The sequence below is a fragment of the Podarcis cretensis genome (genome assembly GCF_951804945.1).
Source record: "Podarcis cretensis genome assembly, chromosome: 6".
Classification (NCBI taxonomy): domain Eukaryota; kingdom Metazoa; phylum Chordata; class Lepidosauria; order Squamata; family Lacertidae; genus Podarcis; species Podarcis cretensis.
The window spans coordinates 62,725,642-62,749,629 of NC_137175.1; the positions used below are offsets into that span (position 1 = coordinate 62,725,642).

The following is a 23,988-nucleotide window of genomic DNA, read 5'->3' on the forward strand; positions in this document are numbered from 1 at the left end:
TACCAGACTATTTGCTGTAATGTGTACATGCACCTAGAATTTCTAGGGGGAGGAATGACAGCACAGCATTCAGATAGTAATTTCCCATGCACTGTGGAATTAACAAGTACTTTTTCCCAGGGACGCTGCTGTACACTACATGGGGAGACAGCTGTGTGAGATGCTTTTGCGTTTCCATTGGCTGAATGATGGAGGAGCAGCACAGGCTGAAAGTCTGCATTGGCATTTGATTAATCACCATTTTATGTGCTATCCAATAATATGTGCAGAAACATAACAAAATAAAAGATTTAGACATTCAAAAACATTTAAATGAAAATATTTTCTCTCTGTATAATAAAAATGTAAGAATGTCATCATGAAGTCTCCATTGGATGATCTGTAGTGACGCATCACAATCCTGGGTTTGCATGAAGTCTGGGAACAAAAGTCTGGGAAATTAAAGCCACTGACACTCACCCATCAGGCTTGAGAACCTAGGCCAACATTCTCAGTAAATAACACATTGCAAGACCTAGATATCCCACTGCATCCAGAAACCAGATGTTGTCAGTTAGCCCAACCATCCTCTCTCATTTGAGCAGCTGTTCAAACCAAGACCTGCAGCAAAGCATCATTTCCTCCCAAGCATGTGGGAGAAAGCTGGTCCACTCTGCACCACCTGCCATGTTAGAATCCTACATTTCAATTCCTGACCCCCCCCCCTTCCATACAACAGCATTTTACTGGTCAAATACTGTTCTGGTGCCAGGCAGAGAAAGGTTCTCCAAAGCCTTTAGGATACAGAACTGGAGGCTGGGGCTTTTTATTTATATACTGCTTCATTGCCATGGTGGTTTGTAAGCAGCTTACAAGTATAAGACCAATGACAAAACACACATAACAGTCTCTCATTTCTGCTGTGCAAAACTGCTTGCCTGACTGATAGCTGTTGCAATCCTTTCAAAGAGGAAGGCTGTCAGCACTGGAGTGAGGGGATATCTCATCTTCTTAACAGTTGGAAGCCTTTACACACTTACACACACACACACACACACACACACACACACACACACGCCAATCCTATGCCTGCCAGGATCTGACTGTAAAAAAACATATATCTATCAGCTGTAATGATAAACTCAAACCTCTCAGGTGTTTTGACAGAACTTTGCACATACTTTGCTTTTAAAATCAGATCTGTTTCAGTCAAGTGGAACCGTGACATTGCTGGGAGGATCACTAATAATGTAAGAGCTGTTTTCTAAAGGCAGTATCAGGTATTCAGGAATATGAAGCAAATCCTTTGGTGCAGAACAACCTCCTCTGGAGCATTTGGATTCAACTTCACAGTGCTGGTCCTTTTTCTTAAACTTGTTATCCATGTAGGAAAGTTTTAATTAAATCCTGAGAGGTGAAGAAGTGTACAAACAATGTAGAGGTCAGTCAGCCCGCAACTGAAATTTGCAAAGAGATCATATTTTCCTTTTTCTGTTTAAATGACTTCTGATTTTGAATGCTGTGATAGCTACTATCTTGTCTCCCATCAAAAGAAAGTATTTACTAAGAGATATGAGCTGTTGCTTGGCATTTTCTTCACAGGAATTCATCTGTCTCTCTCGAGTTGAAAATTTGCAATCAGCGTTATGAAAGCTTTATTTGTCCCTTTAAGCTAGGGATAGGGAACTTTTCCAGCTCCAGGTCTGCATTCCCTGATGGGCAATCTTCTGAGGGGCATATCCTAGTGGTAGGTGTGGTCAAAAGCAGGGAAAGCAGTGCCTGTGGCATTATTACAGGTAAGATATATTCAAGCCTGGGGGAAAACAACAACCCCACAATTAAGGGCATGTATCAGGAGCAGTGAGGGATATGGCCTGGGGCAGAGGGACGGCCTGGGCAGAGTCAGGAGGGCTGGATTTGGCCCCCAGGCCTAGAGTTCCCCACCCCTACAATAAGCTAACATGAGAGATGGATTTGGTTTTTAAAAACTTATTTATAGATTTACTGAGTAATCTTATGTATACTTATCCATAATTAAAACTCACCTGTTCAATGGGACATTGGGGGTTGGGGGTTGGGAGGGGGTTATTTATTTATCTATTAGATGTATATACTGTACTTCATCATAAGATCTCAGGGCGGTTCACATAATAATTTTGATTAGTTTCATAAATATGAAAACACATAGGGTGTTATTCAGCTAGGGTTTACTCGCAGCAGACCCACTGAAATTAAATGAGCATAACTAAGCCAGGGGCATTAATTTTAACAGGTCTACTCTGTATAAAAGTTAGTTTGAATACCACTCAAATGATACTGTAAAACAAACACAGCATTTCAGAGACTATAGGCACATTAGTTAAAGCTTCTGCCCATCATAATTTCACCAGTGTTTCAACTTGAGAGTATTTTTATACAGAGCATACACCACAAATTATTCCTTTCTTTTGCCACGTAAGGTTAAATACACCACCTCTAATGTTCCAGTTAAACTCTAGACTAACAAAACTCTTGGAGGCATAGAAGGGTTCCTGAATTTGAGACTCCCCCAGGAGACTCCATGCACTGCATGGACTTCGTGCTTTATTAACCCATGAAATAAATTTCCTTGGGCAAAGATGCCCTTTAGTTTCTGCCATTATAAGGAGATTAGACAAAATTAAATAAATCAGATAATCTGTGAGCAATTATTCCATACAAAGTTCTGTGTTAGAAGGCTCACTCTCCTTGACTAATACTGTTCTTAAGTTCCTTGGACTCAGCGCAACAGCTGAGCCGGACCCTAGAGCAAAGGTGACTTGAGAAATCTCCCTCCTATGGCCCCTACTGATATACCAGAGAAGTAAAGGTTTAGAAAGAAACCTCCTTACAGTTACTAGACAGCTCCTGCAAGATGCTTTCACACGGCTATGAGAAGGCAAATCCTTTGCTGCGTGTACCGTTTTGAGTACTGAACTGTTTGGAAATTAGTCATGAAACATCTGTCACAGCCATGTGCAAGATGGGACACTGATAGTGAGAAGCACTGGGAAGCAAACAATGGAAGAGATTTCCAAGGAATGGAACTGGTGTTGCTGTGATTGGCCACTGCCTGTGTGCTTACTTCCATTCTCCTATTCAACCCACACATTTGCAGCATGTGCAACTTGCACCATGAGACTCCTCAGTTGCAACTAGCGACTACACTATTAAACATGACAAGCCGGTGATTTAAAAAAATCAGCCCCTGGTGGTAAGCTATATTTATCACAGGGCACTCCTTAAATTTCTAAATCATTGTTGTTGTTTGTCTATCAACCTTATGAGACTTGGATAAACAAAGCTGGCTGCTGTGTAATTAACTTGGAATACCTTAATGCGAACTCAATTACTTTCAAAATAATTGGCAAAACCTCTACTGAGTCCATAGGCAGTTAAATAGCCATTTAACAAGATGGCAGTAATGACTATACACAGCCATCCATTTTTGACTTAAAATGCCATTTTCTCCTTATATGTAGGGCTGCTTTGATTGAATGTCTTCTGAGCAGATTCTCAGGCATATAATGCCCCTCTCCAAAATTCTGAGGGGGAAGTGTGGCTAAATGTTTTGTACAAACAAACAAACAAACAAACAAACCCCTGACCTATCTCCCATTAGGATATAGTTTGCAGAATCATTTCTGTATTTCATTATGTTGCATCCTTTAACAGGTTCTGGCAAAGAGAAAAAGCAAGGCATTTTCTAAAGAGTAAATCATTAACCCACTGAAGTCAACGACAAAGCTCCCATTGACTTCTCTGGGATAAGAACTTGGACGTCAGACAAAGGCAACCTTGCCTCTCCCAAACTAGCTTATCCTTTAGTCATATGTAGCCTTGAGTGCAGGTCAACACTTCCCAACACACCAAATGCTGGGAGAATTATGTTTTTACAAAGCTAGACAAAAATGCTGTTTTGTTCACACCGTGAATTGATGGCACAATAGAAGTTATGTTATGCAGACAACTGGAGAACAATGTCTATACAGTGGTACCTCAGGTTACATACGCTTCAGGTTACATACGCTTCAGGTTACAGACTCTGCTAACCCAGAAATATTACCTCGGGTTAAGAACTTTGCTTCAGGATGAGAACAGAAATCATGCGGTGGCGGCACGGCGGCAGTGGGAGGCCCCATTAGCTAAAGTGGTGCTTCAGGTTAAGAACAGTTTCAGGTTAAGAACAGACCTCCAGAACAAATTAAGTACTTAACCTGAGGTTCCACTGTAATAAATATGCAACGTTGAGTGGTTTCCAATGAGCTTGTTTTGTGTGGTTGATACTTAAGATTCTGCTGTCCATCATGCACATTGTTCTATGTCCTACATATGGCAATCCAGCAAAGTTAAGACCAACAGGTAGAACAGCCTTCTGTGACCTTGGGCTCCCCACCCCCTAATGTTTCTAGCTACAGCTTCCATAATCCTGGCTGTTGACTTGGGCTGAGAGGGACTGGAGTCCCAAATATCTGGTGGGCACCAAGTTGGGGAACACTTGTCTGGAATGACCCTCTGTCTGTGAGACAGTTTTCTGCCCCCATCAACCTCAGGTACAGTATGTGATCACCTTTTCAGAAGTGGGCTCCTGCTTTCTATGAAAATTAGTGGTTTGGTGGGTATGACTTCTCTTCGTAATTTCCATATTGTGATCATGGAACAAGACAAAAGCAGAAAGGCATGTTCATCATGTGGAATAGTGGAGTTTGAGGGGGTGGGGAAATCGGCCTGCAAACCTTAACCGTGTTTGTTCATTTTTTAAGGAGTCACGTGACCCAAAAAAGTCTCCACAGACAGTTCAGCCTGGACCTGCGAAGTTATTAAAAACTGAAATGAGTGTTTGATTTAACATGGGCATTTTTTATAACCTCTGCGAAGAGGTTTTGAGAATCTAACACCTGTTTCTGCTATCAGCATTTAAATGCTAAGGTGCCTCCATTTGAGCCGGTGCTATCACACAGGTTTTAGACTAATTTGTGACCAGAATTAAGTGCCTAGTCTTTAGCTCGCCCTACATGTTTCATGATGATTAATGGCCCAATTGGTTTGGGATGGGAGCCACATACCGTATATCCTGCTCTGCCAAGTGGAGACTGCCACTTAAGGAGGCTGCGCTTTGCTTATTCTTTATCGGCATTCGACTCACCAGCCGACATTTCCTTGTCTTGTAACCAAAATGGTGTCAAACAGACATCACCAAGAGATAAAGGTTAAAAGACAAAACCCAGCCTGCACCAAGTATCAGCAAAGGTCACTTCCTAATGACAATCCTCACTGAACATTCGTTCTGATGTGTTTATAGTAATGTTATATGACACATGACAGAGCCTGTGTGGTGTAGTGGTTAAAGTGTCAGACAAGGCCTGGGAGACCAGGGTTCAAATCCCCACTCAGCCATGAAGCTCATTGGATGACCTTGGGCCATCATTGCCTCTCAACTGACCTACCTCACAGGGTTGTTGTGGGGAGTTAATTGCAGAGGGGGAGAACCAGGTACGCCACCTTGAGTGCCTAGAATTGTATCAGGGGGAACACTGTACCAGGGAGAATATGAAAACAAGGCAGTGAAGAAGAAGAAAATATTGATTTGCTAGCATACTCTTAATCTCTTAATTCTGAGAAATTTCTTAATTCCCCAGAATTACGTTGGTCCTACACAATGCTTTGAAGTAAATTGTTTATTTCCTCATTTGGCAGATAACCACACCTAAATATTTTGGCTGAACAGGCTCTCATAGGCCCGAGAGTGTGGGAGGTAAACCTTTCATAGGAATCTGAATTTCTCAACTCTGAACTCTACAGAATGTAGTGACCCAATTCGGACTTCGTGTGCTTCAGTTCTGCTCCCCTCCGTTTGTTCACACCCACCTGGGCTCACTTGTACAAACAAGTCTCTATGCAATCTAACCAAACTACTTCTCTCACAAACAAGAGAAAGGAGAGGGGGGGGGGAATGGTACAGTCATTCCACTTCTAAACGCTGCAATATAGCAATGAAAGGCAGTGAGACGAGTACTCTCTATTCATAAGCATGCATTTAGGTTTCGGACTACAGATTATTTGCCAACTATATTTTTATGAAGCCGTTTTGAGTCCTGTGGAGACTTCTTGACTTCAGAGAATGAATGGGAAGAGTGGAACCTGATTCTGGGGAGGGACCCAGTGGTCTGGGAGGTGCTGACCCAGATGATGGAGAGGCACTTGTTCGGAGAAAGCCCCCCCCCCTCAAACATTGAGGGAAAGCCACCTAACTAGGCCTCAGCTCCACTTGCAGCCAGTGAAGCGCTTCCCACCCCAGGGGAGCACCTGAGCCTAGAGCGGATAGTGAGCAGTCAACTGTTCCTATCTTCAAGGATGCATCACTGGTTGTGCCAGCGTAAGTGGACCCAGCCTCCTGACAGGAGTGCCCGCTTGCTGGCCCGATCCCATGCCTCAGTATGTAAAACACATTAATGGCTGTGCCTACCCCTCTCTCCAGGGGGTATGCCAAGTGCTGGGATGGTGCCTTTGTAATTTATGCCAGTCTTTGTAACTTAGAACTCTGATTTAAGCGGCTGATTTGCACACCTTGTAATCAGTTTTAGAAACTGAGCTATGAAAGCTAGGAGCTAAATGGCACCATAAACCTGGGTTCTGGGCGCAACAATGGAATGTCTAGGTGCACTTTTTTTATATAACAAGAATACACAGCTGAAAACGAATGAACTGCAGCTAAAATATTGTGTTCATTTTTCACATGGTCTAGTCCTTCCCCTGCCCACCCCCCTAATATTCTTAAGAGGGTCTCTTCTCGAGTCTTCAGAGAGTAGCTGGAAGTGGGGAGGTAGAAAAAGGTCCTCCTTTCCTTCCACTCTGCAGTTTTATTCTGAAATCTTAGGCGCAGTACTGTGCCCAGAGTTCAGAAACTGCTCGTGCTAATGAAATTCCCTGTCGCAAAATGCTCCTAGAACAATGGGAGTTTCAAAACACTGCTTGTAACCTGATCTATGTTTGGACTGTGCAGCGCGACCATCTTTGGAATAACACCCTTAGTAGTAACCAAGCCAAGAGTCCCAAGTCCTGCGCCGACTAGTGGGTGCCTGGACAGTTTGGAACAACAGCACTAAATCAAGGGTGGGGAACCTCATGCCCAGAGGCCAATGTGGCCCACCAGACCTATCGCTGTAGCCCTCAGGAATCTTCCCAGGCCGTGTCTCCTGTCAGGCCTCATACAGTCTCCACAGGACAGGTGCTTACCAGCCCTACAATAAACACTCTTTGAGTACTTTTTCCTGGCTGGGATGTGTCCCTGAACTGCGCATATGCCTATTGCTTGGGAGAGACGTGTATACGGGTGCGAGTATAGAAATACCTGAATTTCACATAGCTGGAATGCAGCCTATGGCAGAAAGATAAGAGTCACATCCAGTGTTCCATCTACTTTTATCTCAAAACAGGCCCTCAAGCTGGAGAGAGCGGCTTGCAGGACCATATTCAGCCCTCAGGCCTGAGTTTAGCCGCCCTTGCTTTAAAAGGTAAAAAATCTGGAAACTCAAGGAAGCTTTTCCTTCTCCTGCAGCAATAGCTAGTTCTTTAAGAACATCTTTTTTTGTTTTCCTTCCGTATTTCATTCTTTAAAAGGAAACGTGTGCTTCCCTTGCCCCACCAGTGTAGGAGCGCACATCTCTTGTTTCAACAATAAATAAATTAGTAAAAGAGGAATCAGGCTTCCGCGAAACAGCCGTAATACTAAGAGGAAACTTGCCATCCCTCTGCACATCTGCAGAATACATTAGGCTGGGAAAAGAAACCCCTTGGTTTTGGACAAAGGAGTTAAAAAGAGAACCGGAAGGGAATTGTGAATCCCTTGGCACCTGTCTGTTCTTTGTATGAAGTATCAGGTACGTAAGTCGCTCTCTGCCCTTGGAACAGGTAATCTATATGTTCACATAAATAAATGCCAGGATGCTATCAGGAGGGATGAACTGAGGAGGAGTGTCTGACCATCAATAGTTGTAAGAGTTTGCTATCCACAAACGAGTCCAATCACACAATACCTGTGCTTTCAGTTCAAATAAAACAGCAATTACATCAAGGGAAGGGGATTGTGAGGTTGCTTCTGACATGTCTATGATTCTATGTCAAAAATTAGGACATGTGATGTAGCCCCAACTCTACATATTATTTAAATCAGATATTCTTCTGGAGCCTTCCCAACACAAAATCACTGGTATTCTAAATACAATGCGCCTTTCCCCACAACCACACACTTTAAAGACGCAGAAGTTAAATGGATGGGGTGACTTGCTGAGGAGCAAGCACTCTGTGCTTGCTCAGGAGCACTCTTTCTATCTTTCTCCTTTCATGCATCTGAGGTCTGAGTCCCTACCCTGTTTAAACCGATCGGGAGGAGAACCCGAATCGCACCAGCAGACAAAGGAGCTGAGCAAGGTAAAAAAGAAAGGCACCGACAACGGGAGATCTGCTGAACTCAGCAAGTGACTCTTCTCTTAAGAGCGCCGGGCTTTTCCTGTCCTTGGTTTTCAACGCGGCAGGGACAGATTACATTTCTTCCCTTTGAGCATGATCCTGTAGGGGGCAGCCGCTCCATGCCAGGAAGCGAGCACTTTGGGAAGCAGCAAACTGCCCAAGGAAAAAGAGTCCTTATCATCACCATTCATCATGATGATGATGATAATAATAATAATTATTATTATATAATAGAACCTCAGTTCGCATTTCTCCGGATAAACCGACTCGAAGCTGCCTTCTCGCGCTGCGCAGCTTCAGTCCCGCCACCATCGACTCTCCCCCAAATTTCTTCGCCGCACCCACACCCCCTTTGAGCCTCTTGCTCTCTCTCCCCCATCCTTATTTCTGGCCAGCCTGTTCTAAGATCCGAAGATCCCGATCTCTTGGCGATCGAGCCCCGGGAGCAAAATGTTTTTTTAAAGTCCCATTGGTCCTTTGCAATGGAGAGGCGGCGGCAGCAGCCCAGACCTTGAGCTCTGCCGGCGCGGAAGCGAAGGCGCACAAAGAAGGAGGCAAGTTTCCTTTACCTGGGCCCCGTGGCTGGGACTGCAGCTGGCCGGAGTGAGCCCCCCGGCCGCGCCGAGGAGGTGTCCGCCCGGGGCTCCTTTGCCCTCCTGCGCCGGCTGCTGCTCCTGCAGCTCCCCTCCCTGGGCCGGCTGCACAGCGCTCTCTGGAGTCCGGCGAGGTGCTGGAGAAGCAAGCGGGGCTTCTTTGCAGAGTTTATGAGCCTCCTTGCTCGCTGCAGGGGAAAATCTGCCCACAATGCTCTGGCGTTGCAAAAGAGAGAGAGAGAGAGAGACGCTGCCCCCTCCCCTGCGCTGCTTCGGCTGGCGCGCACAGAGAGCCACCTCTCGTGATCACGTTAAAAGGAAGCATTCGAGTGTCCTATATGTGTACACGCATCTCCTTCGTGGCTTACGTGTGCTTATTTCGAAGTGAGCCCCGCGAAAAGCCGTGAGAGCAAAGGTAGTTAGGGCAGAGTTATTGGGGCGGGGCGGGCTTCTCAGATCGTTCCCTCTGACCTTTCCTTTCCTTTCTAGCATTTCTAGCCTGCCCTTCTTCACCCCAAGGACTTCAGGGTCGCCTCTTCATTCCTCGCATTTTTAACCCCGTTCCAACAACACCCTTGTGATGTAGGGCAGGCTGAGAGAGAGACGGTGACCGAGGCAAGGTCATCCAGTGGTTTTGGCGCCTAAGCGGGTTTGAACCGCATTGCTGCCCTTTCTTCCTGCTCCTTTTCAAAGTGCATTCTGGGGATAATTTCTATCTAGAGGCTGTAATTTGCATGCAAAGGTTCGGAATACTTCAAACGGTGACCGTGACTGCAGACCTTAATTGCAGCAAACAGAGCTCTATTGTGATCCAGAAGTCAATTGTTTGGAATACAGTACTGGGGTTCATTCTTGGAAGGTGTAATAAATATAATGACAATGCTTTTGAGCATGAACAGTGCCCATATCTAGGTCCACCTCCTTTGGGATTTTCACACACCTTTTCATATAGTGTGTGAACTGGCTTCTTGCCAGCAACAGTGGAAGTTAAACCAGTTAATATCTTTTATGGGACAAACATCTTTTGGCATCTAAGTATGCAAGTTTTGAAGTTACAGAAGACTTCAGCAAACAAGATTTTTCTCATGTTATATATATATTCCATCTGAAACAATATGCTCACGGATAAGCGCTTCTTAGAACAATAGTGCCTTAACCGTGTCACTAACAGCTTCAAAGCTCATAATCCGGCCAGAGCAGGGAAACTTGATATCTGTGTATGTAAATATTTGGAGAGGATAAAATATGTCTGAGAAAATTTTCAAATCTCACCTTTATACATGGATATGTTTCCAATAGGCAGGAGTCCCTGCTCAGCCATGAAGCTCATTGGGTGACTACGTCCAGTGTCCTTTTTGCAGCCAAAAGGACTTCACAGGGTTGTTGTGAGGCGCGCTCTCTCTCTCTCTCTCTCTCTCTCTCTCTGTGTGTGTGTGTTACAGATAGGTAGCCGTGTTGGTCTGCCATAGTCAAAACAAAAAAAATTCCTTCCAGTAGCACCTTAAAGACCAACTAAGTTAGTTCTTGGTATGAGCTTTCGTGTGCATGCACACTTCTTCAGATACCACTCTGTGTGTGTGTGTGTCATTGTGCAGGAATAATGGAATATGTACAGAACACAATGTACTTTTTTCAAGATTTGTTTTTTAAAAAACTGAGTTAGGTTGCCGTCCTGTACACACTATACTTTGAAGTGTGTCCTATTGAATGTAATAGGATTGGCTTCCGAGTAGACATACACAGGACGGTGCTCTAAGTACATTGTTGTCAAGCTGTGGGTTTGCACATGCTAAAAGCGCATTCAAAGGACATTATTTCCCTCAAATAATTTTGGGCACTGTTTGTTAAGGGTTTCTGCTGGTTGTAACCCTGGCTGCGTTCAGTCCACACTTACTCCATTAACCTGAAATTTCCTTACCAGATAATTTCCAGGTTTAATGTAATCTTTCCATCTACTAAATGCCACTTCTGGGAATCTAGTGGAAGTTTTACACTTTTTTCTGTGTTATTTGTTTCATCCGTTTTCAACCTTGTTAACTTGGAAAATCCTTGGAGTTCTGCTGTGCAATATCACATGATGAAAGTTGGGGAAGTATCCTAACGTTGCATTCTTTCCTGCAATTAAAACTTAGTCTAACGTGGTAAATCACTCAGAAAACCACAGTTCCGTAACTCAACAGGTAAAAAGGTAAAGGTACCCCTGCCCGTACGGGCCAGTCTTGACAGACTCTAGGGTTGTGCGCTCATCTCACTCTATAGGCCGGGAGCCAGCGCTGTCCGCAGACACTTCCGGGTCACGTGGCCAGTGTGACAAGCTGCATCTGGCGAGCCAGCGCAGCACACGGAAACGCCGTTTACCTTCCCACTAGTAAGCGGTCCCTATTTATCTACTTGCACCCGGGGGTGCTTTCAAACTGCTAGGTTGGCAGGCGCTGGGACCGAACGACGGGAGCGCACGCTGCCGCGGGGATTTGAACCGTCGACCTGACGATTGGCAAGTCCTAGGCGCTGAGGTTTTACCCACAGTGCCACCCGCGTCCCTATGAACTCAACAGGTACTGCAGTGTAAAAGGAACATGAGAAATCAAGACAGAAGCTCTAGCGTTATAACCAATCTGAATGCAGCATTCCAGCAACCCGTAACAAACTTACAATGTCCAGAATTCTTTGAGGGAGGAAATGGGTTTTGAATGTGCTTTAAAGGTGTAGTTTGCACACAGCCATTCACTGATGAATGTTGCAGAATAAAACTACAATGGATGCTGACCCTGCACTAGGAATATGCTTCTACTGTGGTTATGACCAATTAAGTATATGTCTATTCTTATTTATTTTATATAGATGAAAATGTATAAACTGCTTGTTCATAAAAATATCCCAGAATATAGTAGGATGCCCAAAGAAGCCTGTGAAACAACAAGCTTTTTAATACATGGTAGGTAAAGTAGCACCATCCATTTCAAGGAAGCTTTCATAGAATTGCATGACCCATGTAGGTCACAATGTTGTCATTTCATAAGTATTGTGCCACGTACCAGAAAAGCGGTTGGTGCAAAAGCTTAATGCCATGGTGTATTAGCCCAGCACATCTTTGGGCCCCAATACAGGCATGCTATGACTAGGAAGCTTAGAGCCAGCACATGCAGCTGCCACTGTAGTGAGCAATGGGCCATCTGAACTCCCTTTCCATGTGCAGAACTGGAATTCCAGAAGTCATTGCAAGACAGTCTTCTCAATGATGAGGAAATATCCAGATATTTGCCCAGCTATGTCCTTTCTCCATGAGCAGAGGGGAGAAGAGAGCTACCACACATCTTTTCAGTGGCCAGTACCAAACTGTGAGGGGGGTGGGGGTGGGGTCCTATAAAATGGCCCACACATTTTTCAAGCATCTTTGGATGCCCTCTAGTCTATCTACCCTTTCAAGTAGCCTCTAGGCTTTAACAGACTGGAACATGGACCCAAGCTATCATTGCCAAACATATGACAAGTGGGAAACATCTTGAGATAGTTGCCTCTTGCCATTTCTAAATCAGTGATTATTTCAGCTGCTGCTGCTTTTGGGTTGTCTTGTGATGCGGTTCAAACACAGAAAGCACTTTTTTAAAAAATCTGTCTTATTACCAGGCAATAGTACACACTTAAATAAATTAGAATATGAAAACAAGCACTGTTTGCACCCAACACAACACACGGTTCACACACACTGAGAATCTGACAAGACATGGCCTTGCTTGGGCTTGTGTTGTTCCAGCAATGCAAATGAGACTGTTAGGTATGCACTCTGTTTTGCTCTTTGGCCTTCTGTCTGCTCCTGGACAGGAGACACTTGGCAGCCGTATAGCAGTGCTCTCATTAATGCAAGATCAGGTTCCAAGACACACCAAGTCCCACTCATCAATCTTTCTCCTTATACTGAAACCAGCAATGCAATGCTAAGAGCAAGATGCCCTAGAAGGGGGAAATTCATCCTTCCCAACTTGTTTCTCAGCAATAAACTATTTATGGCTAGAAATACATTTTCTTTTTTCTTCTGGAAATGTGCTCCTGAGTCAATCCACCCAATATACCGTAGTTTCACAAGATATACAGCATTAGTTGGCCCAGTTATGCAACAAAGGTACTATTTCCTAGACTTAGGTGTTGCTGGTGTTCTTGCAAATTGAACATGTGAGGTTAGATTGCTATGCAAGCTGCAGGAATCAAAGAGCACAGATATTGGCCAGCGACAAAAGGTATAACCTAAAGTCTCTGATTAGTAAAGCTTAATAAAACAGAAACCAAAGATAGTAGAACCCGAGGCTCTTGAACCTACAACTCTCAGATTGTCATGAACTGGCAGGACGATGGTGAGGAAGAGGAGGAGGAAGAATATCCTGGCGAGGGGTGAGGCTGGGACTGGGACAAACCAGAGCAAGCAGGGGATAGGGAAGGAAGGACTGTACTCACAAGGTGATGTAGGATGGCAAGGGGGTGGCTGTCAATGCACAGGAACCAGAGCAGCAGGACCCATCATGAACACAGTGGGCTCTGAAGCGTAGGGAGCAGCAGGAGTGGCGCTGTAGGAGGCTGAGGTAGGCAATAGCCCACAGCCCAGCTCCCTAGCTGGCCAGGTGGGGCTCGCTAACTCTGGGAGGAAGTGTATGATAGGCTCAGAACAGGTGAGGGTCACCTGCCTCATCAAGCCCAGATGCTGTGATGCTGGAATGCAAAGAGGGAAGCAGAGCTGAGGTGCTGTGTCTGCTCAGCTGCCCATGTTGAGGCAGCATGCAAAGAGGGAAGCAGAGCTGAGGTGCTGTGTCTGCTCAGCTGCCCATGTTGAGGCACTTTGGCTTGGATGCTCCTGGATTTCTCTGGGATTCTGCTTTGGGTTTGACTCTGAACTGTATGCTGATTGTGGAACTTCACACTTGGCTACTTGGACCTGGACTGTGTTTCCTGGACTTTGGACTTGGCTTGTGTGGCTGCATGACCCCCGGATTTTGGACTTTGGATGCAATATTTTGACTTGCTGCCAGGTAGGCCAGGGGTTCAAGACACAGATTAAGAGTCTGATGCTTTACCAACTGAGCTATCATTACGCTTTTTTTTAAATGCAAGAAAGTGAGAGTTTAGGATTGAGAATAAAGTAGCCATTTGCACTAGTTTGCAGAGGACAGGGTTGTTACTGAAGGACTGTCTGACCCAAGTCTGGTTTAAATATAATTCATCAGAAAAAAGGAGAGCAGGGTCATTGAAGTTGTCCCATCAACAGCCGGCACCTAGACAACAAACTGAACAGGCAGGCAGTCTCTCTCTCTCTCTCTCTCTCTCTCTCTCTCTCTCTCTCTCTCTCGTGGTAGATGCTAATTGTATTCAAATCTGTGTCTTTTTTTTCTTAGACATAAAAGACCCCCCTAGTATTATATTCAGAGAGAGAAGGAATATTGTCAGTTTGGGAGTAAATCATACAAGGAATAACTTGGGATATTCACTGTGATCACCAATAGTCAGCATGGATTTCTGAAAAATAAATCATGTCAGACTAACCTGATCTCGTTTTTTGACAGAATTACAAGCCTGGTAGATGAAGGGAACGCAGTGGATGTAGCCTACCTTGATTTCAGCAAGACATTTGACAAGGTGCCCCATGATATTCTTGTAAAGAAGCTGGTAAAATGCGGACTTGACTATGCTACCACTCAGTGGATTTGTAACTGGCTGACTGACCGAACCCAAAGGGTGCTCATCAATGGTTCCTCTTCATCCTGGAAAAGAGTGACTAGTGGGGTGCCACAGGGTTCTGTCTTGGGCCCGGTCTTATTCAACATCTTTATCAACAACTTGGATGATGGACTCAAGGGCATCCTGATCAAATTTGCAGATGACACCAAACTGGGAGGGGTGGCTAACACCCCAGAGGACAGGATCACACTTCAAAACGACCTTGACAGATTAGAGAACTGGGCCAAAATAAACAAGATGAATTTTAACAGGGAGAAATGTAAAGTATTGCACTTGGGCAAAAAAAAATGAGAGGCACAAATACAAGATGGGTGACACCTGGCTTGAGAGCAGTACATGTGAAAAGGATCTAGGAGTCTTGGTTGACCACAAACTTGACATGAGCCAACAGTGTGACACGGCAGCTAAAAAAGCCAATGCAATTCTGGGCTGCATCAATAGGAGTATAGCATCTAGATCAAGGGAAGTAACAGTGCCACTGTATTCTGCTCTGGTCAGACCTCACCTGGAGTACTGTGTCCAGTTCTGGGCACCACAGTTCAAGAAGGAAACTGACAAACTGGAACGTGTCCAGAGGAGGGCAACCAAAATGGTCAAAGGTCTGGAAACGATGCCTTATGAGGAACGGCTAAGGGAGCTGGGCATGTTAACCTGGAGAAGAGGAGGTTAAGGGGTGATATGATAGCCATGTTCAAATATATAAAAGGATGTCACATAGAGGAGGTAGAAAGGTTGTTTTCTGCTGCTCCAGAGAAGCGGACATGGAGCAATGGTTCCAAACTACAAGAAAGAAGATTCCACCTAAACATTAGGAAGAACTTCCTGACAGTAAGAGCTGTTCAACAGTGGAATTTGCTGCCAAGGAGTGTGGTAGAGTCTCCTTCTTTGGAGGTATTTAAGCAGAGGCTTGACAACCATATGTCAGGAGTGCTCTGATGGTGTTTCCTGCTTGGCAGGGGGTTGGACACGATGGCCCTTGTGGTCTCTTCCAACTCTATGATTCTATGATTCTATGTGTTGTTGTTGTTTTTAAAAAATACAATTAAAAAGCTGTTTCCTTCATTTTTCAAGCTATGAGCAATACACTTGCAATGACCAATGGGCATCTTTCAATTTTTTAAATATACAGCCAATTCCATATGCTTCAGAGGTAGTATGCCATATAATTTGTGTGGTTTATCTCCAGCTTTTGGCTATCTGAGATTTATATTTATTCAAGGATAAGATCAGAGGATTTGAGCCACCACCTCTGCTGCTTGGTGAATGTGCAAAAAAGGAAAAAGATTATAATCTGAAATGTTAATGGAGAAAACAAAAAGTGAACATTGCTTGTGAAGATATAGTGGGTGTTTCATACATCTCAAGCTGGCTGGATTTAACAATGATTTTCACTTCTAGTCTGAAGAAATAACAGCAACAGAGGTGTAAATTTGAACTGAAGCACTGACAAATATTTGACATCAATAACATTTTCTGACTATGCCTACAGTTACTCAGGTTTAGCTGCTGTAAGGCTGTGGATGCAATACTGGCTAAAAATGCAGCTAGTCCTTTATTTCACACTTTGGTTGGGGGTAGAGAATGCATCCATACTCCCAACATTAGATTGTGAAGCTCTGTACACACAGCTAGCTGTAATCCACATCTGTCCTGGAAAATACTGTGTTCTGATGAATTCCCCCCCCCAAACCAGCTTTGATCTGATTTGAAAACTTCAGCCATATAAGGACATCCATGCCCATTCTCCACCCGCTGGTGTGGGCAGTATTAAGTAGTGGGTGGACATAGCAGACAACACAGAGATTTCTCCAAGTAGTTCTTTATAAGTGAGCTGGGACTGAACTGAACAGCTAACAGCTCAGCCGGCCTGCTTTTATAGGCAGCCGGCTGTCAACAGTGTACCAACAGCAGCTCAGGGTTTCCCACCTAAATTAACTTACCCGGACCTGAGTGAAAACTATATACACAATACCCCCTGGTGGCTAGAGTGAGAACTTCAATACATAACAGGCAAACATCAGGTGACTTAGAAATACAACTATACTGACTTCACTGTGTTTTTAGCCAGTAATGTGTGCACAGTCAGCATTTAAAAATAAACCATAGGGTAGATACAGGATAGCTATGGGTTGTGGTTAACATTGATTTTTAATTTTTTAAAAATATTATTTATTTATTAAACTTCTATACCACCCCTCATCCAAAGATCACAAGAACACAAAAATGCACACCACAGTAACCAACAAAAACAAGATTCCCTCTCTCCCCCCTCCCAATTTAAAAGGCCCTAGATTGTTTAATTAACCAAAGGCCTGAGAGAAGAAGAATGTTTTTGCCTGGCGCTTAAAATTAGGGTTGCCATATGTCCTCTTTTTCATGGGTATGTAAAATGAGAGTCACCATAGCGATCCAGATTTAAAAGTAGAAGTCAGCAAAGGTGTCCCTCTTTTTTTACTCTTCAAAATATGGCAACCCTACCTAAATATACGTAACGAAGCTGCCAGGTGAGCCTCCCTTGGGAGAGCGTTCTACAAGTGGGGAGCCACCACAGAAAAGGCCCGTTCTTGTGTTTCCACCCTCCAGACTTCTTGTCGAAGAGGCACACAAAGAAGGGCTTCAGATGATGGCCACAGTTTCTGAGTCAATTTATATGAGGAGAGGCTACAAAGTAAATGGGTGTGTGTAGCACAGCCTAATTGTCCTTATTTTTCAACTTCCACAACTGTCCTCAAGGGCAGATTCTCAGGCATCCGTTTCCAATATAGAATAAAGGTGGGAAGAATAACGCAAGTGATTATTTTCCTTCTGAAACATGCATTGAGAACTTGTCATGTTGAGCAGATGGGACAGAGAGCGGGAAGGGTGGTGGCAGTACAGTACACCTCACGAGGCCATCCTTACCTTATATTTTATGATAGTTCTGAGATGAGTATTAATCCATGAGTCAGATAAAGCAGTATTTAATCAAACAATGCTAGCAGGCAATGCAATGTGAATTGAAGGTTAAGGCTGAGTCCCACGCCTGCACTTAGGCAGTATTTCACCTTAATGAGATTACCTTCCAAGACCCCTGGGGCCTAAAGAAATTAGTAGCATTTAGTGATCTTCTTCAGCGATAGCTCTGTCTTTTGAAAATTAAAATTGATTCTTATTGTCTTGACATGTGAAGATCCAGAATGTGCCCTTTGACCTTGTATGTCTAGGGGAGCTGTCAGCAGATGTGGAAGCAAAAGCTCTTATATCACCATGAGCAGATTGTGTGTCTCAGGGCCCCAAACGCAGAGGAGGGTGATAGAAAATGGGTGCGCTCTACCAAGTTCTAGGGGAGCGCAGCTTGGGCTGCAAGCCCATTACTGTGAAGAGAAAAATCGAGGCTCAGTGGTAAACCTTGCTTGAGAATATGTATGCAAATTCCCCCCACCCCCCGTATTTCCAGCATCTTAGCTGGTGGAGAGGGGAGAAGGAAGTTTAAAAAAGAAAGGAAAGGAAGTGGGATGAGGCTGGATGTTTTGAATGTGGGAGGGAAAAGGGAAGGAAGTGGGTTGGTTAGGATAGATTGTGCATAAAAAGAAGTAAGGTCCATCTGTAAAAATGTGGGATGGCTTGCTGTTGTGCTTCAAGCATTGCCTGCGGGTGGCGCTGTGGGTTAAACCACAGAGCCTAGGACTAGGCGATCAGAAGGTCGGCGGTTCCCTTTACCTTTACCTTTTATATGGGGTGTCTAGCTCTTGTGAGATTGTCTGGAGCCAATTTGCTTGTACGATATGCAACCAATGCAGACATGGCCAGCTACGAATATAATATCAGGCAGTCAGAAATGCAAAGAGCACAAGTAATGGGAACTAAAATAGACTAATCAATCCTTCCGTTTTTCAAATAGACAAGGATTGGAAGGGTGCCTTTGTCTGTTTAACTGCTGTTTTTGTTCCACACAATCATCTTCCTCTATGATGCATTGACATGAAGAATGTACTTTTCCCATCACAAATGCAGTTAGGAGCAAACCTGATATATTTTTGCTTTAAAAGTTGTGCTTGAGGGCCATTCAAATCAAAGTCGGGTAGGTTAAAAAAAGAAAGAAAGCCAAAATAATATACACTGAAATGGGAGCTTCTGACTATCATATTTAGAGCTAATACTTTTTCTTACTCCACGTCAAATTGGCAGGTAACCCTGAAGGATTTTCGGTTTGACTTGCTTATTTGAATATCTGGTAATATTTAATTTGTAGGATAATGCTTTCTTGGCACATCCATGTTTTCTCTCTGACTCTGGAAGACTGTGGTCTGTATGTGTAAGTGGATTTAGGACGAACTAGTGCCCCAGTCTTGTTAGACAGATGCTTCCAACAATCCAGTCTTGTGTGAAAACATTCACAAGCCAACTCTCAAAAGACCAGAAACTGTCTAACTTTATTTATTCTAGGTAAGCCTTGCAATCAATAATTTTATTTTTCCTTCTGCTTGTGGACTTGGATAGCATTTAAAGCATTGGGAAGTTCTTCATGTAAACTTACTGCCAAACCAATTTACCTGGAGTTGCCAAGCTTTAAAAACCATGCGAGCTGTTGTGTGTATACACCAAATGTGTATACATCACACATTATATGTGCATACACCATATTTTTAAACATGTTACCCTGAAAAAGAATGCCAAGAACTGTAGTTTACCCCTCACAGAGTCATCAGCACCCCTAAACTACAGTTCCCAAGATTTTTGAGGTGTTTGCTTTAAATGTGTAATGTATGCAGCCATCAGCCATGTAAACAACATACAAATAGTGCTATGCACTTAGAAGAATGCAGTGTAACTCTGGAATGTGAGGGTTCTTTCCTATACAGTCGTACCTTGGATCCCAAACGCCTACCGAGTCAAATGTTTTGGCTCCTGAACGTGGCAAACCTGGAAGTGAGTGTTCCAGTTTGCAAACGTTCTTTGGAACCCAAATGTCTGACACAGCTTCCGATTGGCTGCAGGACTTCCGAGGTACAACTGTATTTGCAACCCTCAGCCTCCAAACTTTTGCATTTACTTCAGTGGGATTAATTCAGAGCAAGTGTTTCAATGCTATGTTTTAAAATCCTTCTTTTAGGAAAAATGAGTTTATTTTTCTCCCAAAGTCATTTTCAATTGCCTTTGTTTTAGTTCCATTTTCTGGCTCGCAATTTATTTTCATCTGGTGCTCAGCGTGCAAAGGTTTAAGATTAAGGCTGTGCATATTTCCGCCTAAAAACAGAATGAAAAATTAAGCAATATTTTGCAGGCCGACGTAGCTATTGATAGATGTCTCAAAGAAATTAGAAACCAGCATGCTGTACCTCAGCCAGACAGAGTGATATTTATATTTGTTATAAAAAGCTATTTCATGAGGAGCATGTATTAAACTGAGCACATGGCTGTACCGTTCAGAATTGGCTGAAGAATCTGAAGTACATTTATTAATTTCAGTAGAACTTTCACCAGTTAAAATGCATTTAAGATGACACATTGTGAGCTGCAACCTTAAATGTACTTGTTAGAGAATAAAGCATGGCCGATAATTGGGGATAATGGGAGTTATAGCCCAACAACATCTGGCCACAGCTTTCCCATTCCTCCCCTAGTCTAAAAGTCATGGCTAGCTACCAATACTTTGGTCAATGCTTTCCTATCTTTGTGCTTTTTTACATTATATATAGTTTATAAATACAAAGCCAAAAACTTATAAAATATATGGAGAATAACAGTAGCAAATGCAAAAAGATGTGTGACAAAAATAGCAGAAGGAAAAACTAGTGTTACTGTCTTCTCATGCTTCCTTGAATGGTGAGAAGTTCCAGGGGCAGCACTATGGGATTCATTTTTATTTTGACACGAGACCACTGCAGACAAATGGTGCCTTTGTAGTATTCCTTCCAATTATAAATATACAAGCAGAACACAGTGGAGGCAGACAGGTGCTCCTTTAGCGGGCAACACAGCTGCTAATTCTGCATGATTCTCAGAGAGCAGCTGCTGCTGCTGCTGCCCTCTCCAAGGCTGCAACACCTCGGTTTAGCTAACTCCAGCTGCCTCTTCTCAAAATTCAAACTGCAAAATGCTGTATTTTACCTAGCACAGTCCTTGCACTGCACTGTCTCCGATTCCAGCCCTATTGGGGAATTTCCCATTCAGGGAACCATCCACTGGTACTGAGAACTGTTAAGGTTCTTAAGTCTCTGACAACTACTATGTGACAGTTCAGACAACTCATCGTGGCAAAACTCACCTAACGTCATTGCCCCTTCCAAACGAGCTTCTCTGTCATTACTGAAATGGATCACACTTGCAAGTTTCCTGAGGAAAAGAAAATTAGACAAGTTAACAAGAATCAAGAGCACACAGGATAATACATAGTTGAACAATTATATATTTAGAAATGTGTTTCTTTTCCTTCAGGTCAGATTCCCTTTAGTGAATGAAAGACAGCATGTACCCCTTACACAAAGCCGTTGCCCCAAACTCAGGTACATGCTTGCACAAGATCGATTTTTCTTCAGCTTCTGTTCTGTCACTCACCAACATAAATTAGAATTTCTCAGACAATGGGCTCTCCTCATTATGTCATCAAATTTCTAAAATGGAGTTTCACTAATAAGTAAGGTTCTGGAGGTCCGTTCTTAACCTGAAACTGTTCTTAACCTGAGGTACCACTTTAGCTAATGGGGCCTTCCGCTGCGTCACCACACAATTTCTGTTCTCATCCTGAAGCAAAGTTCTTAACCCAGGGTACTATTTCTGGGTTAGCGGAGTCTGTAACCTGAAGCATCTGTAACCCGAGGTACCACTGTACAGTAAAGGCATTCAGCAATCAACTTGTTTTTCTTCCTCTCTGCTGATCTTGACTATACAAATGCTTGGCATTTAAAACCTGCAGGACATTTATTCCTAAGTACTGTAATGTAGCCTCAAGCCCAACCCTTCTGCAGTAGGGAGGTTATAAAAAATAATAACCCTTCTAAAAAAAACCACCACTGCAAAAATACATTTCCCCCTATTGGCCACAATAAGTTTTATTTGTCTGTGAATTCTGCTTAGGCCTCCTTTCAAAATGCCAGTGTAGTTCCAGGTGTGTTTTTTTAGATGTCCCTTTCCCAACAGCATCTTTTGTCATTGTTGACAGGTATGTTTATTTTTGTTCTAATAGAGGAATTCTCACCAGTCTCAAATATGAGGACTCAGAAAGATGATGATGATAACAACAACAACAACAACAACAACAACAACAACAACAATTTATTATTTACACCCCGCCCATCTGGCTGGGTTTCCCCAGCCACTCTGGGCGGCTTCCAACAAAGTATTAAAATACAGTAATCCAGTAATAAAATACAGTAATGATAGCGTATATTATTCAAATTATTAAAAATGTGTTTATGGTCAGCCAACACTATTTACTTGATGATTTGTGCTTCTGTCTGCAGAACAAATTGGTGTTAGTAGAGACTCCTGCTTAGGGTTGCCATATTTCCAAAAGTGAAATGGGGGGAATACTCCTGCTATTACTGTTTCCCATTAATTGTTTCCCATTAAGATGATTATTTGCTGGGGTCTTTCTATCCTAGGCCCAGAAATGGGAGAGAGAAAAATGTTCCTTATTACTGGCAATAAAGAGTCAAGGTGCACCAGGATTTCTTCACGTTGTGAACGCTCAGCTGTCGTGTGTAGGGAATCCCAGAAGCATCTCTATCACTCCGAAAGCAGAACCCTGACTGGCAGTGGGCCAAGATCCAAAACTAATTCCTTAAGCCAGGTTGCCTTTTCACTTGCTTCTTTTGAAACAGCGGCCCCTAACACCACATGACAAACTACATTTAAAACTGAAGGGTCTTGCTGAAGCAGTTTCTGCTACTACATGGGGATAAGATTGAATCTCGGAACCAAACCATTGAATGCAGTTGCATTCTCTGAAACATGGTGGTGCTCGATTTTTTTTGTTATCTTTTCTGTTTAGTTCAAGCTATTCGATTGGGTTAGTTTGCTTGTATTATTTTATACTATGTTTAGTTTAAATTGTTAAATTACGTTAGTGTTGTATTGTTTTTATACAAATCCAGGTTGGGTTTTTTGTATTTATTGATACTATGTTTACGTACTTCTGTTTCTAATACATTCTTGGAATCAATTTTATTGTTTATATGTTGTGAGCTGCTTTGGGCAGTTTTGTAGAAAAGTGGAATATAAACAAACAGATGATGATGATGATAAGTTGTTTAAGGGAAGAGGTGTCCACTGGCTTAGAATAATGCGCTAGCCCTTTAGATCCTGCTCACGGCTGCGTACCCTCCAACATTTCTCCAATGAAAATGGGACATCCCATTCCACAATGATAATTTTGCTATTTGTACCAGCACATCTTACTGTGTTGCCCCAGCCACTTTGTACAGCTTCCAGCTTATATAAAAACATAATAAAACACTTAAAAAACTTCCCTATACAGGATTGCCTTCAGATGGCTCAGGGCTCAGAAAACTCCATACCCTCCAACATTTATCCAATGAAAATAGGGACATCCCAAGGAAAAGTGGTCTGATTCTGGGATCAAATCAGAAACCGGGACAGCTTCTCTAAATCAGGGATGTCCCTGGAAAATAGGGAAACTTGAAGGGTCGGCGGCTGTTATAGCAATCCTATACATGACTATTCAGAAGTTGAGTTCAATGGGACTTAGTATAATGCAGATCATTGGTCCATCTAGCTCAATATTGTAAACACAGACCAGCAGCAGCTCTTCAGGGTTTCAGATGGGGGGCATTCCTAGTCCTCCCTAGAGATGTCAGAGATTGATTTTTTTGCATGCTGGGCATGTGCTCTACCATTGACCTATGCCCTTTATTCCCAGGTTTGTAGTCTTAAGTAGCATGTCATGGGGGGTGGGGAGAGAAATTCAGTTTGCTTCTAAGGGTGAACCTACCTGATCTGCACTTTCTGAAACAATATGCAAACTGAAACAGTTATCCCTCAAAATTTGCATCACTCTGAATTTTGCAATACTGTACAGTCCTCCAGCAAAGTAATGCGTACAAAAATGAATATAACAGAGTAAGGGCTGAAACAAAATCCATGCATTATTGAGAGGAACATACAAAAATGCATTAAAAAACTAGGGGAAACTGTATACTAAAATGTGATAATAAAAAAAATAATATATTTATATTTAATATATTTATATATTTATATGCTGACC

At 43.1% G+C, this 23,988-nt stretch overlaps 1 protein-coding gene across 3 annotated transcripts in view; it reads right to left on the reverse strand.

Annotated features, from left to right (window-relative positions):
• KANK4 (KN motif and ankyrin repeat domains 4) overlaps positions 1-23,988 on the reverse strand; it is a 62,324-nt gene that overhangs the window by 32,566 nt on the left and 5,770 nt on the right. For 2 of the 3 annotated variants that reach the window (XM_079982098.1, XM_079982094.1), the window contains exon 1: positions 9,036-9,157. The gene's annotated coding sequence lies outside the window, so the exon portion shown is untranslated. Of the gene's footprint in view, positions 1-9,035; positions 9,158-21,030; positions 21,099-23,988 lie in introns of those variants that run through there. The other variant, XM_079982096.1, reaches the window with a different exon arrangement.